General features: G+C 37.3%; 1 protein-coding gene across 1 annotated transcript in view; it reads left to right on the top strand.

Annotated features, from left to right (window-relative positions):
• Nucleotides 1-9,452, top strand: part of RHBG (Rh family B glycoprotein) — a gene marked incomplete in the record, with an annotated part of 31,759 nt that extends 22,307 nt beyond the window's left edge. Inside the window, 1 exon segment of the mRNA XM_073610172.1 lies at nt 9,442-9,452.
• Between the last annotated feature and the right edge of the window lie 3,978 nt (nt 9,453-13,430).

Consider the following 13,430-nt stretch of genomic DNA (forward strand, 5'->3'; position numbering starts at 1 on the left):
AAAGTTTTTCAGCGTTTTTGCAATAACGTTTTTTAGCGTTAGCGTTTGTAAGCGTTTTTTTTTTTTTTTTTTTTTGTTTAAATCAATGGGATCAAAAACTTTAAAAAACACCAGTGAACGGCATTTTTGAGTGTCTATCGGCGTTTATCTTCGTTTTTTGACCTTAGAGCATTTTTACAGCTGGAAAACTCCTCCTAGGACCCACTAGTTTTGGGTGTTATTTTACTTCCAAAAGACGCCTCAGCCAAAAACAGTCGATAACAGCCTATGTGTGCATGGACACATAGGATAACATGCTGAAGAGTTTATTGACTGTAGAAAAAAAAATGTCTGAAACCAAAAACAGCAGCTGTAAAAACGTTCAAAAACGTCCAGTGTGCATGAGACCTAAGGGTTGCATTTCTTCTGACCACCAATGTAAGGGGCATTTTCCCCAATGACCCCTGATGGGTTTGATTTAGTAAGGGTTCCCTGAGACAGGAAAGTTATTTTATGGATTCATCTGGGATAAAAAGGTTGAGAAAGGCTGGAGTAGAGGTTCTTGCCTCTTGCCCACATGGACGCCCAAAATCAGTAAACCAGCAGAGACACATTGAACGGGGATAGAGCACCAACGGTGTCATACTTACCATTTGAGAACAACAATAAGCAGTGCCTGAGGCAACAGCAAGCCACTAATCTCAGAGATCACTTGCCTAGGTCATGGTAAGTCTTGATGGAGGAATGTCCAATAGTTTCAGCTAGGAAAAGTATGGATGTGGGTTAGGTGCAGCGTGTACGGTGGGTAGAAAACATACAAAGTCTGATTTCAGCAGTAACGGTGCATTGTAGAACAGTTTTACAAGAACAACAGGCTCAGTGGAGATCAAACTTGACCGGAGCCACTTACAACTGAGACAGAGGTGGGCCCATGAGATGCAGAATGGAGGATGCCAACAGCGTACGCCACCGAAGAGTGGAATGCGGCATGGCCTGGCCAATCCACACCCAAAAGGGAAGACATCCTGGAAGGTAGATGTAGTCCCTCCCCTGGCCCTACTCCTCTGGAACCTGTCCCTATCTCTAGTCCTGTCCTTGACAGACAGGGTTACATAGTTACATAGTAGGTGAGATTGAAAAAAGATACAAGTCCATCAAGTCCAACCTATGTGTATGATTATATGTCAGTATTACATTGTATATCCCTGTATGTTGTGGTCGTTCAGGTGCTTATCTAATAGTTTTTTGAAACTATCGATGTTCCCCGCTGAGACCACCGCCTGTGGAAGAGAATTCCACATTCCACATTGCAGCTCTTGCAGTAAAGAACCCTCTATGTAGTTTAAGGTTAAACCTCTTTTCTTCTAAGTGGCCACGTGTCTTGTTAAACTCCCTTCAGCGAAAAAGTTTTATTCCTATTGCGGGGTCACCAGTACGGTATTTATAAATTGAAATCATATCCCCTCTCAAGCGTCTTCTCCAGAGAGAATAAGTTCAGTGCCCGCAACCTTTTCTCATAACTAAGATCCTCCAGACCCTTTATTAGCTTTGTTGCCCTTCTTTGTACTCCATTTTTGGTACATCCTTCCTGAGGACTGGTGCCCAGAACTGGACATCATACTCTAGGTGCGGCCGGACCAGAGTCTTGTAGAGTGGGAGAATTATTGTTTTATCTCTGGAGTTGATCCCCTTTTTAATGCATGCCAATATTCTGTTTGCTTTGTTAGCAGCACCTTGGCATTGCATGCCATTGCTGAGCCTATCATCTACTAGGACCCCCAGGTCCTTTTCTATCCTAGATTCCCCCAGAGGTTCTCCCCCCAGTGTATAGATTGCATTCATATTTTTGCCACCCAAATGCATTATTTTACATTTTCCTATATTAATCCTCATTTGCCATGCAGTCGCCTACCCCATTAATTTGTTCAGATCTTTTTGCAAGGTTTCCACATCCTGCGGAGAAGTTATTGCCCTGCTTAGTATCGTCCGCAAATACAGAGATTGAACTGTTTACCCCATCCTCCGGGTCGTTTATGAACAAATTAAATAGGATTGGTCCCAGCACAGAACCCTGGGGAACCCCACTACCCACCCCTGACCATTCTGAGTACTCCCCATTTATCACCACCCTCTGAACTCGCCCTTGTAGCCGGTTTTTAATCCATGTACTCACCCTATGGTCCATGCCAACGGACCTTATTTTGTACAGTAAAAGTTTATGGGGAACTGTGTCAAATGCTTTTGCAAAATCCAGATACACTACGTCTACGGGCCTTCCTTTATCTAGATGGCAACTCACCTCCTCATAGAAGGTTAATAGATTTTTGGCAAGAACGATTCTTCGTGAATCCATGCTGATTACTGCTAATGATAGGGTTCCCTTCCCTTTGTTAGCCACTCCCAAAAAGTGCGCAAAGCCTGGAAGGCGGAGTCTTAAATAGACTCTGCTTGACCCAAGATGGCCACCAGAAATACCTGGGGTGCCAGGATCCAATCAGATAGGTGCCTCACTGTGACCGAGGAAATCATAGAGGAACCAAGTTCCTCTCAGCTTCCTCCCCCACCTGCATTGCCACTGCGGTCAAGCGCCACTTGTAGTGGAGAATACAGACTGCACCTGCCTAAATGTATCTACAGGGCTTACATTGATGTCAGTGATAGTTTTGAAGTTAGGTTATGGTTTTAGGGGTTCAGGAAGTTCTCTGTTAGGTTAACATCTGGGGTTCAGGTTAAGTGTTAAGAGATCATTTAGGTTGAGTCAAGAATTAAAGTGATTGCTGGGCTACCCTCCTCAGCAGCCCATACCTTACTTTCACTCCTCAGCTGGTCCATTTGGCCAGGAAATTATGAGAAATCTCTCCGACTGGGAAACATGCACAGATAAAATCGCATTTCTAGTAGGGTAAGCAAAGGTTTTTTCTTTGGATATTTTTTTTATTGTTGCCCATGCCTTCCTGGATGTTGTGGGGAAGGGTTAGCCTCTCTGTCAGGCTTATATTTCTGTCTGTGTCTGATTGAGAGGAGGGGATTGACCCTCTCTGATCAAAAAAGCCCAAATTTTAGATGTCAACAGGTGAAAGCATCTGATAGAGATACCTGCTCTGAAGACCACTGTCTAAAAGGGGAATTCCTCCAACTTTGGAGAGATTTCCTCTCATTTCCAATGGTGCCCCCAGGACAGGAAGTTTGGGGAAATCTCCCCAATTGTAGACACAGTTGGCAAGAAAAAAATATTTAAGATTGGTTTTCACCATAACCTACTCCATCCAAAAACCAAAAGTGTTGGACTGGGAGAGGTTCAGAAATGTTAAGACAAGATTAGGAGTTACGAAGCCAAGAAAATGGATGGCTAGATTTTAGAAATGTACATAAATGCATTCACCAAAATGGATTGATGGTAAAATTAATCTTTATAGATCCATTCCTGACTAATTTTAATTTTTTTATTTTGATGCTGGCCACCTGTAGCTTGCCCAGACCCTCCAGCCCAGACCCTTTACTCAGACCTTGCTGCCCCTAGCCCATACCCTCTGCTCCAGCCCAGACCCTTCACCCAGACCTTGCTGCCCTTGCCCAAACCTAGACCCAGACCCTTTGCTCAGACCTTTTATTCTAGCCCAGACCCTTCACCCAGACCTAGCTGCCCCTGCCCAAACCTAGACCAAGACCCTTTGCTCAGACCCTCTACCTCATGGTAGCTCAAAGTATATCACATAGTAGAAGGCCCGGACTACTTTACCACCCTGGGGACAAACAAGATGCAAAATAAACCTTCAACTATCTCCTATACAGATACTAGATCGTTTTCCCCCCACCGTGATGGCAAGACTAATAAAGTAATCCTATCAAAGGGTCTGTCTACATTGTTGGGCAAAACTAAAAAATAAACAGCACCCTTCCTGCTCAGGGGGCCCTTCCTGTGCACCTTTGTGCTAGGACAGAGAGGAGGTCGTCAAAGAACATGGTTGCCAATCTCTGTCCCCCCTAGTAGGCCTACAGTCAAAGGAATTAAAACAAACTTTGCTCGTCAATGGACAGAAAGGCCATTCATGTTGTGTTGTGTAAGCCTGTGTCCTCTTTTATTTGAAGTCCTTTCTTCATTCAGATCCCGTGTGGCTTTTAAAAGGTGTCCCTATTCCCCAGTACAAGCTGGAAGGTCACAGAACTGAGAGGAAGGTCACCCGGATGAATAGGCCTCCGTCCATTGTCCGCTGCCCTGAGAAGTTGTCCCCTTTCACTGACATGATAAAATAATATGGAAACGCCTTCCCTATAGTCCCCCAGGGACAGTATGAAGAGAGTTTTCTTTACCCCCCTGGTGACACAGATTAACAAGTCTTTAAAACTTACACACACAAGGCCGGTAAATAGCAAGAGGATGGTAGGTGCATAATTGCAGTTTATTAGTAAGACCTGATTAAGTGTAATGATCGTTCGACAAGCAATAAAACAGGGGACATTCTAATGCGGGACTGACAGCTGAATTTTGGTTTGCAATAATAACAGCTTGTTAAAAATTAGAAAAAAAAAAACAATGGTTGTAATATTTATATAATAATTATAGTTCTATTATACTATTATTTTATTATTATTATTATTAATAATAAAATTATTATTATTATTATTATTATTTTACATATTATTAATATATTATTCATAATGTATTTTATATTAATATTTTTAAAAAATATTTCTTATAACATACTATCAAATACTATTTATACAATAATACATAATTAACTAATTTAATAAAAAATTGCGACAATGTACCAGTATAAACTTTATTTTTATTTTTTTATTATTATATCTCAGTTTTTTTTACAATTCTATATATTCTCTTTTTTATATATATTCTTCATTAAGAGAAGGTTCTTTCATACAGTTTAAAAAATTAAACATTGAAAACCATTGAAAGATCTACGTTGCTGCTGTTCCTTTGAAATCCAGGATGTGGAGCTCTGCTCATTCTACCAAAATAAATGAAGGCCTTGTTTAAATTAGCCAAAGGTTCACGTAGACATTCCTCTTACAAAGTTGCCTTGTGATTATCTAAAGACAGGACTGAGAATGAAGAACATCCAACAGCTCCTGAATTTGCAGCAACTTAGTGAGTAGGCTTCTGCAAGCAAATTGAATCTTCACATTTTTAGGTAATACTCTTATTTAACCAAAAATATTAAGGATATTGTCCATTGAAGAAACATAGAAGAGTAAGAGCAGAAAAGAGACCAAGTGGTCCATCAAGTCTGTCTCATTTTTTTCATTTTTAATCTGAGTATTGATCTACATTTGTCCCAAGCATGTTTGAGTTCACTTGCTGTTGACTGACTACCTCTGCTGGAAGTCTATTCCAAGCATCAACTACTCTTTCGGTAAAAAAAAAAAAAAAAATTCTTCTATCCCATTATGGGTTCCATTATGATATTATCCATGCATAAAACATTTCTTCTATCCCCATTTTGGGTTCATTGATGATATTTTCCATGCATTAAAAAAAAAAAAAACGACTTCCCATTATGTGTCCCTTGATTACCTCCCACATCTCTAGGTCAGATCTGATATAGAAGAGCTGAAAAGACATCATTGGCTCTGTAGGTAAAACACACTTCCTAAATACAACTAAAATGTTCAGATTGTTTTGGCAGACCCCTTCTCTATGTCATTTTTGGTTACGTGTAGTGATCTAGCCAACAAATTTAAAGGAAAATCAAACTGATGTGTGGCCAGTTTGGGTTTTCCTCTATTTTCTCAGTTGAAGAAGCTCCTTCTTTGCGTGTTTGCCATCAGCAACCGCTGTCCAAAGTTGAGTTTGCCGAGTTAATTTAGTCTTCAAAAACAATTCTTCAATTTTTTTCTGAGCTCTGAAGGTGCAGTGCACACACTCAAAACTGACACCAAGCGTAAAAGTGAGCATAAAAAAAGTGAAGCACCCAAAAACATGCACAGGGTGTACACATGGCACTTCTACAAAGAGAAAAAGCACTGGCTATGATTTGCCAAGGTGCAAGACACATGTTGGCAAGTGGGGTACCATGGTCCACCCGGTCGAAACCAGGCAGACCCCATTCTTCCAGGGAACTTCCAAAGCAAGGTTCACCCAAGTACTTGGTGGAGTTCCCCCAAAGAGAGACCCCATGGGAGGGGAAGAATCTAACCATAAGGCCACATGCCCTCCTCCCCAAGACTTTCAGGGCAAGTCCAGGGACCTACACCCTACTAAGCAGACTCCAAAAAGAAAGGACCCTGGTCCTTATCCCCAGGGTGTGAGACTCTTGACGGGGACTGGGGTATTCATGGTCTACCAAGTTGAAACCAGGCAGACCCCATTCTTTAAGGGAACTTCCAAAGCAAGGTTCACCCACGTACTTGGTGGTGTTCCCCTAAAGGGAGACCCCGTGGGATGTGGAGAACCTGACCATAAGCCCACACAACCTCCTCCTAGACTTTCAGTGCAAGTCTGAGGACCTACACCCTACTAATCTGGCTCCAAAGAGAAAGGACCCTGGTCCTGATCCCTGGGGCTCGAGACTCCTGATGGGAACTGGGGTACTCATGGTCCACCAAGTTTAAACCAGGCAGACCCCATTCTTCAGGGGAACTTCCAAAGCAAGGTTCACCCAAGTACTTGGGTTCCCATAATGGGAGACCCCCATGGCAGGGAAAAAACCTTATCATAAGGCCACATTCCCTCCTCCCCAAGACTTTGAGGGCAAGTCAGAGGACCTACACCCTACTAATAGGGCTCAAAAAAGAAAGGATCCCCGGGGTGCTAAACTCCTGATGGGGACTGGGGTACACATGGTCCACCAAGTTGGAACCAGGCAAACCCCATTCTTCAAGGGAACTTCCAAAGCAAGGTTCACCCAAGTACTTGGTGGGGTTCCCTTAAAGGGAGATCCCGTGGGGGTGGAGAACTTGACTATAAGTCCACATGACCTCCCCCAGACTTTCAGGGCAAGTCCAAGGACCTACACCCTACTAATTGGGAGTGAGTAAAAAGCCATGGGCAGTGCAAAAGGTATTCTGTAAGTTTTAATTAAACTCCCCTGTTAGCGTTAAACTCAAACTGTAACCACAACCTGGATGAAGTAGGGGAGATTTAGAACTTTTCCCCCCATAAGGGAGACTTGTCCTTACTTCCTGTGTAGTCACTGAGAGAGGAAAAGGAAAATAAACAGATTTTCTAACTTTTAAATTCATACAGCCATCAACTAAGTCCAGTTGGCCATAGCAGCCAATCAGAAATCACTTTACTGAATGCAGGCCTGTATAAGAAGTAGGATGACTGGCTTCTGTTGGTCATACCCTTAGTGCTTTGCCCTTTTTTTTTTTTTTAAACTCATCAGGCCTTTATATTGTCCGCACTCTGCAAGTCAATACTAATATTATTACTACTAATATTATTACTAAACATAAAACACACATACACACAAATACACATAAATATATATAAATAAAACAAAAATAATACATTGTGGTTGATATATATATTTTAATTTTATTTCATTTTTTTTTTACAATTTGCATAGTTTAAAGCTTAAAACATATTACAAATAATTTTAACAAAATTGTCAAGAACATGCAAATCAGTATTTATAATTGCAATATTAATTTCCCGTTAGTTGTAAAAAAAATATGCATTTATCAAATCAATCATATTGAACCTAAAACCACTTTATTGCTGATCCTGACTACAAAAAAAATGCACATAAAGTTCCAAATTACACATAAAGTACACTTCGAGGCAACTTGTCTCTGAGAAAGTCTTCTGTATTAGCTTTAGTGGACAACTTTATCCATCAACCTTGTATATTTTCACCTCTGAAAGAAAACTGATAAACAATTCCAAAAGAAAAAAAAATATTTTTTTTTTCAAAAATTAGCTGTTCAAAAATAGTGTATTTTAAATATTAGCAAAAGCAATTAAAAAAAAGCTGACTTTCATATCAATATTTTTTTTTGTTTTTTTTCCGCCTAAAACAACTCACCAGTTTTAATGCCTGCATGTTGCCATTCCTAAATCCCTTTATAGGTCACATAATCCCACCAACAGCCATAAAAGTGAGCCACAGTTTCCACAATGAAAGACCGTGGACCCCTCGTCTTCGTCTGATCCTGGGCTGTGTATTTAGGAAATTGATATCTCAGCACCACGTCTTTGTTATACGTATGTCATTTTGGGATGTTTGGTATCCCCCCCCCCCCTTTATTCCAAACATTTCCAGGAATTGTTTATCAAAACTAATATCCATAAAAAAAATATTTTTTTTTTTTCTGAATAACTCTGAAGAAAATAAATTCATATGGTACCATCAAATTGGAAAACGATCTAACATTAAAAATATAATATTTATACATTTGGGTAAATAATTGTGTACACTACAAATTTTGTTCCAAAACAGAAATAATTTCCATGACAAAATTTAAAGGGTATTATATATGTCTTTTATTTATTTATTTATTTATTTTTGGATCAACCGTGGATTTAGTGTTTTTTTTTTTTCTTTTTGTTTGTTTTTAATTTGTTGGACATTTTTTTTTGTTTTTTTTTTGCTGGTAAGTTACAGTACATACATAAAAATAAATCTGTATGTGTGTTTTATTACTTATCAATCATTATTAAGAGCACTTACAACTTTCTAATGCAATGTTAATTCTTGAATTACACCTATAAAGAAATGCATGGGTATGGAGCAGCTCTCAAAGTAGATACAGCCACCCACAAGCCAGTCAATGCATAGATTATTGCTACCGTGTACTACAATAATCACACTGGACATGGCCATTTCCAAACAAATTATCCAACATTTGCAGGAGCGGAGCAGTTCAGAGCTTTGGTCCTACATTCCTGCCAAGGTGTCAAAAGGCATCCAAAAACTGTAGACTTTCCACTGCTGACTAATCATCAATGATACCAAGGATTTACAAACTAAAAAGAAATTCTGCGGCATTCCCAGCCTGATCTACAACACTCTGCTCTTGCCTTTGTAGATTTGCTTACAACGCTTTTTTCTCATTTTAAATCAAGCTTTTTTTTTCATTTATAATAAATATTTTAAATAAACCTTTTTTAAAAACCTACAGTATTAATGCATTATTTTTTTATTTCTAAGGATTGCAGATAATGGTAAGCTTCAAAGGTCAGTTCATTTTTGTGGGGCACAAGCAGGATTTTAAGTCATAGTGTAATTTAAGTAAGAGAGTAGATTTTTTTTAAACTTTTTTTTTCTTCTTTTTTACATTTTTAAAGCACTATGTTGCTCTATCTATCTATCTATCTATCTATCTATCTATCTATCTATCTATCTATCTATCTATCTACTCATCAGTCACTCTACCACAGGAAAATACAAGAGTGTCTTCCATCCCTACCAATTCTATATGTGTAATTCAAGGCATGCAAAAATAGCCATATTATATTGACCATAAAGACCTTTTTTTTGTGCTTATTTTATTTATTTATTTTTATTTTTTTGCTTTTCTATTTATTTATTACTATTTTTTTCTTTTTTTTATTTATTAATTTGTTTATTTATTTTTGTGCTTTTTAATCATTTATTTTTTTTTTTTTTTGCTTTTTTTATTTATTATTTATTTTTATTTTTTTTATTTTTATTTATTTATTTAATTTTGGTTTTTGCACAGATCCCTTTATTTATAATAGAGCTTATTTCTGTAAGGTAATCCTGAGAGTCACACCTACAGTGACATTATCCAGAATTATTTCAGTTCTCTAACCCTATTTTCATGGCAAGTTTTCCATCTTTTTTAAACCCTGCAGACATCTGTGAATAAACTGAGGGGAAAAGAAGGTGACAAACTTTCAACCATCTAAAAATCGAGAAACCATGGAGGTGATGTCCTGGTGTTTTTATTTTTTTATTTTTTTATTAATGTGAGTAGCCTTCCTCTTGCATCCAATTACTTTTTATTTATTTTTGTTTAACCTGTTTGATATTCCCATAAAATTACATAATCACCTTAACACAGCTGAAGTGTTATGTACTCAGAACTCAGATTAGGAACTTTTTTTTTTTTTTTTTTTTTTTTAGTTTTTACATTTTACACCTCTATTGGATGTTAGGAGTAAAGCACCTTCAGAACTTACAGCTGGTAGAAGACACCCTTTTAGGTGTATTATTTTTTTTTTTATTGTTCTCTTAAAAATAAAATGCATACGGAAAACTATTAATGGAGACAAAAAAATCTTTTTTGTTTTAACTTTTGACTTGTTTAAAAAAAAAGAGGATTGTAATAAATGAACAAGAAAGAAAAAGAAAGAAAGAAAGAAAGAAAGAAAGAAAGAAAGAAAGAAAGAAAGAGAAGAGAAGAGAAGAGAAGAGAAGAGAAGAGAAGAGAAGAGAAGAGAAGAGAAGAGAAGAGAAGAGAAGATAGAAAGAAAATAGGAGCATGGAAAAAATAGAGAGAAAGAAAGAAGGGAAAGAGATAAAGAAAAAGAGAGAAAAACTATAAAGTAAAGATTAGAGAAAACCTCGACACCTTCCAAACCTCCTATGATTGACTCTCTATTGGATGTTATATGATAAGGGAGAGTGGAAAAGATAAAGAGAAAGGAATAAAGAGGGAGGATAAAGAGAAAAAATGAGAGAGGATTAAAAACAGAGAAGAGAGGGCGATAGAATAAAAGGGGGAGCGTGGGAAAGATAGAGAGAAAGAAAGGAGAGATGGAGAGAAACTTTAATGACTAGAGACATTTTTAACTTATCTTTTATCTTGACACCTTCTGGACCTTATATGATTGACTCTCTATGAGATGTGGAGAAAGAAAGAAAGAAAGAAAGATAGAAAGAAAGAAAGAAAGAAAGAAAGAAAGAAAGAAAGAAAGAAAGAAAGAAAGAAAGAAAGAAAGAAAGAAAGAAAGGAAGGAAGGAAGGAAGGAAGGAAGGAAGGAAGGAAGGAAGGAAGGAAGGAAGGAAGGAAGGAAGGAAGAAAGAAAGAAAGAAAGAAAGAAAGAAAGAAAGAAAGAAAGAAAGAAAGAAAGAAAGAAAGAAAGAAAGAAAGAAAGAGAGAAAAAAAGAAAGAAAGGAGGCGAGTGGGAAAGGTAAAGAGAAGAGAATGAAGAGGGAGGATAAAGCAAAAGAAACAAGAGAGAGAAAGTAAAAGAGAGAATAGAGGGAGAAATAGTGAAAGGGGAAGCGTGGGAAAGATAGAGAGAAAGAAAGGAGGGATAAAGAGATATAGAAAGAGAAAAACTTTAATGACTAGATAAATGTTTTAAATTGTGACACCTTCTTCTTGACTTATATAATAAGATATTATATAAGGTCAAGAAGAAGGTGTCAAAACTTAATTTTTTTTTTTTTTAATTTTGTGATATATGACTCTCTGAGATGTGGAGAAAGAAAGAAAGAAAGAAAGAAAGAAAGAAAGAAAGAAGGAAAGAAAGAAAAGAAGGAAGGAATGAAGGGGGAGAGTGGGAAGAGAAAGAGAAAGAAAAAGAAAGAAACAAGAGAGAGAAAGAAATAGAGAGAAGAGAGGGAGATAGAATGCAAGAGGGAGTGTGGGAAAGATAGAGAGAAAGAAAGGAGGGATGGCGAGAAATAGAAAGAGAGAAACGTTAATGACTAGAGACATTTTTAAAATTTTGACACCTTCTGGACCCATATATGATCAACTCTCTATGGGATGAGGAGAAAGAAAGGAGAGAAAGAAAGAAAGAAAGAAAGAAAGAAAGAAAGAAAGAAAGAAAGAAAGAAAGAAAGAAAGAAAGAAAGAAAGAAAGAAAGAAAGAAAGAAAGAAAGAAAGAAAGAAAGAGAAAGAGTAGGAACGATAACAAGAAAGGAATAAAGAGGGAGGATAAAGAGAAAGAAACGAGAGGGAGAAAGAAAAAGAGAGAAGAGAGGGAGATAGAATGCAAGAGGGAGCGTGGGAAAGATAGAGAGATAGCAAGGAGGGATGGAGAGAAATAGAAAGAGAGAAACTTTAATGACTAGATACATTTGTTAAATCTTGACACCTTCTGCACCTTAGAAGATTGACTCTCTATGAGATGAGGAGAAAAAAAGGAGAGAAAGAAAAAGAAAGAAAGAAAGAAAGAAAGAAAGAAAGAAAGAAAGAAAGAAAGAAAGAAAGAAAGAAAGAAAGAAAGAAAGAAAGAAAGAAAGAAAGAAAGAAAGAAAGAAAGAAAGAAAGAAAGAAAGAAAGAAAGAAAGAAAGAAAGAAAAGAAGGAAGGGGGAGAGTGGGAAGAGAAAGAGAAAGAAAAAGAAAGATATAAGAGAGAGAAAGAAATAGAGAGAAGAGAGGGAGATAGAATGCAAGAGGGAGCGTGGGAAAGATAGAGAGAAAGAAGGGAGAGATGGAGATTGGGAAAGGAAGGAAGGGGGAGATTGGGAAAGAGAAAGAGAAAGAAACATGAGAGAGAAGAGAGGGAGATAGAATGCAAGAGGGAGCGTGGGAAAGAGAAAGAAAGGAGGGATGGAGAGAAAAAGAGAGAAACGTTAATGACTAGAGACATTTTTTAAAATTTTGACACCTTCTGGATCATATATCATCGACACTCTATGAGATGTGAAGAAAGAAAAAAAGGAAGAGGGAGAGTGGTAAAGATAAAGAGAAGGGAATAAAGAGGGAGGATAAAGAGAAAGAAATGAGAGAGAAAGAAAAAGAGAGAAGAGAGGGAAAAAGAGTGAAAGGGGAAGTGTGGGGAAGACAGAGAGAAAGAAAGGAGGGATGGAGAGAAAAAGAAAGAGAGAAACGGGATGAGGAGAAAGAAAGGAAAAAAGAAAGAAAGAAAGAAAGAAGACTAGAGGCATTCTGGACACCTTCTGGAATGTGTAATGGAATGGAAAAGAAGAAAAAAAAAAAAAAGAACACAATACATTCACAACAGATAAATGTGTCTAAGGCAACATTTTTCAAACTCTAAACTGGAAAATATTTGCATTGCTATTTATTTATGACTATATATTGTAATCGGGTTATATATTTCTTCTCTTCCTATCACACAATGACAGAACTAATGTACATCATACAAGTGGAAACATAACAGATGACCTTCAAATATTCCTTCACAAGGAAAAGTGACGATTGTCATGCAAAGGACTTATTCTAAGAAGCAATAGGAATGCACATAGAAGTATTGTAATATTACTCTCCTAAGGATTGTGTAGCAGATTATTAAATGAATAGTTAAGTAAATCTCAAGTTAAATTAGGAACATAAATTGCTACTTATATGTATTGTGTAACTGCAACAGTTTTTAAAGGATACACTTTTTTGTGTGGGATCAATCCTGTGGTTTATAATATTATCATTATTGTTATTTTTTTATAAAAACATATTAGTGATTTATAGAAGTAATACTCAGTAGGCGCTGTAATATTTAAATAGAATAGTCTACGTGTCCCCTGTGTTGTTGGGTATAATTTTCTAAAGGAGATAAAAGAGATAAAGGGCACACTGGTCCTTCCATCCTTTTTTTTTTTTTTT

Source organism: Aquarana catesbeiana, linkage group LG13, assembly GCF_042186555.1.
Source record: "Aquarana catesbeiana isolate 2022-GZ linkage group LG13, ASM4218655v1, whole genome shotgun sequence".
Lineage (NCBI taxonomy): Eukaryota > Metazoa > Chordata > Amphibia > Anura > Ranidae > Aquarana > Aquarana catesbeiana.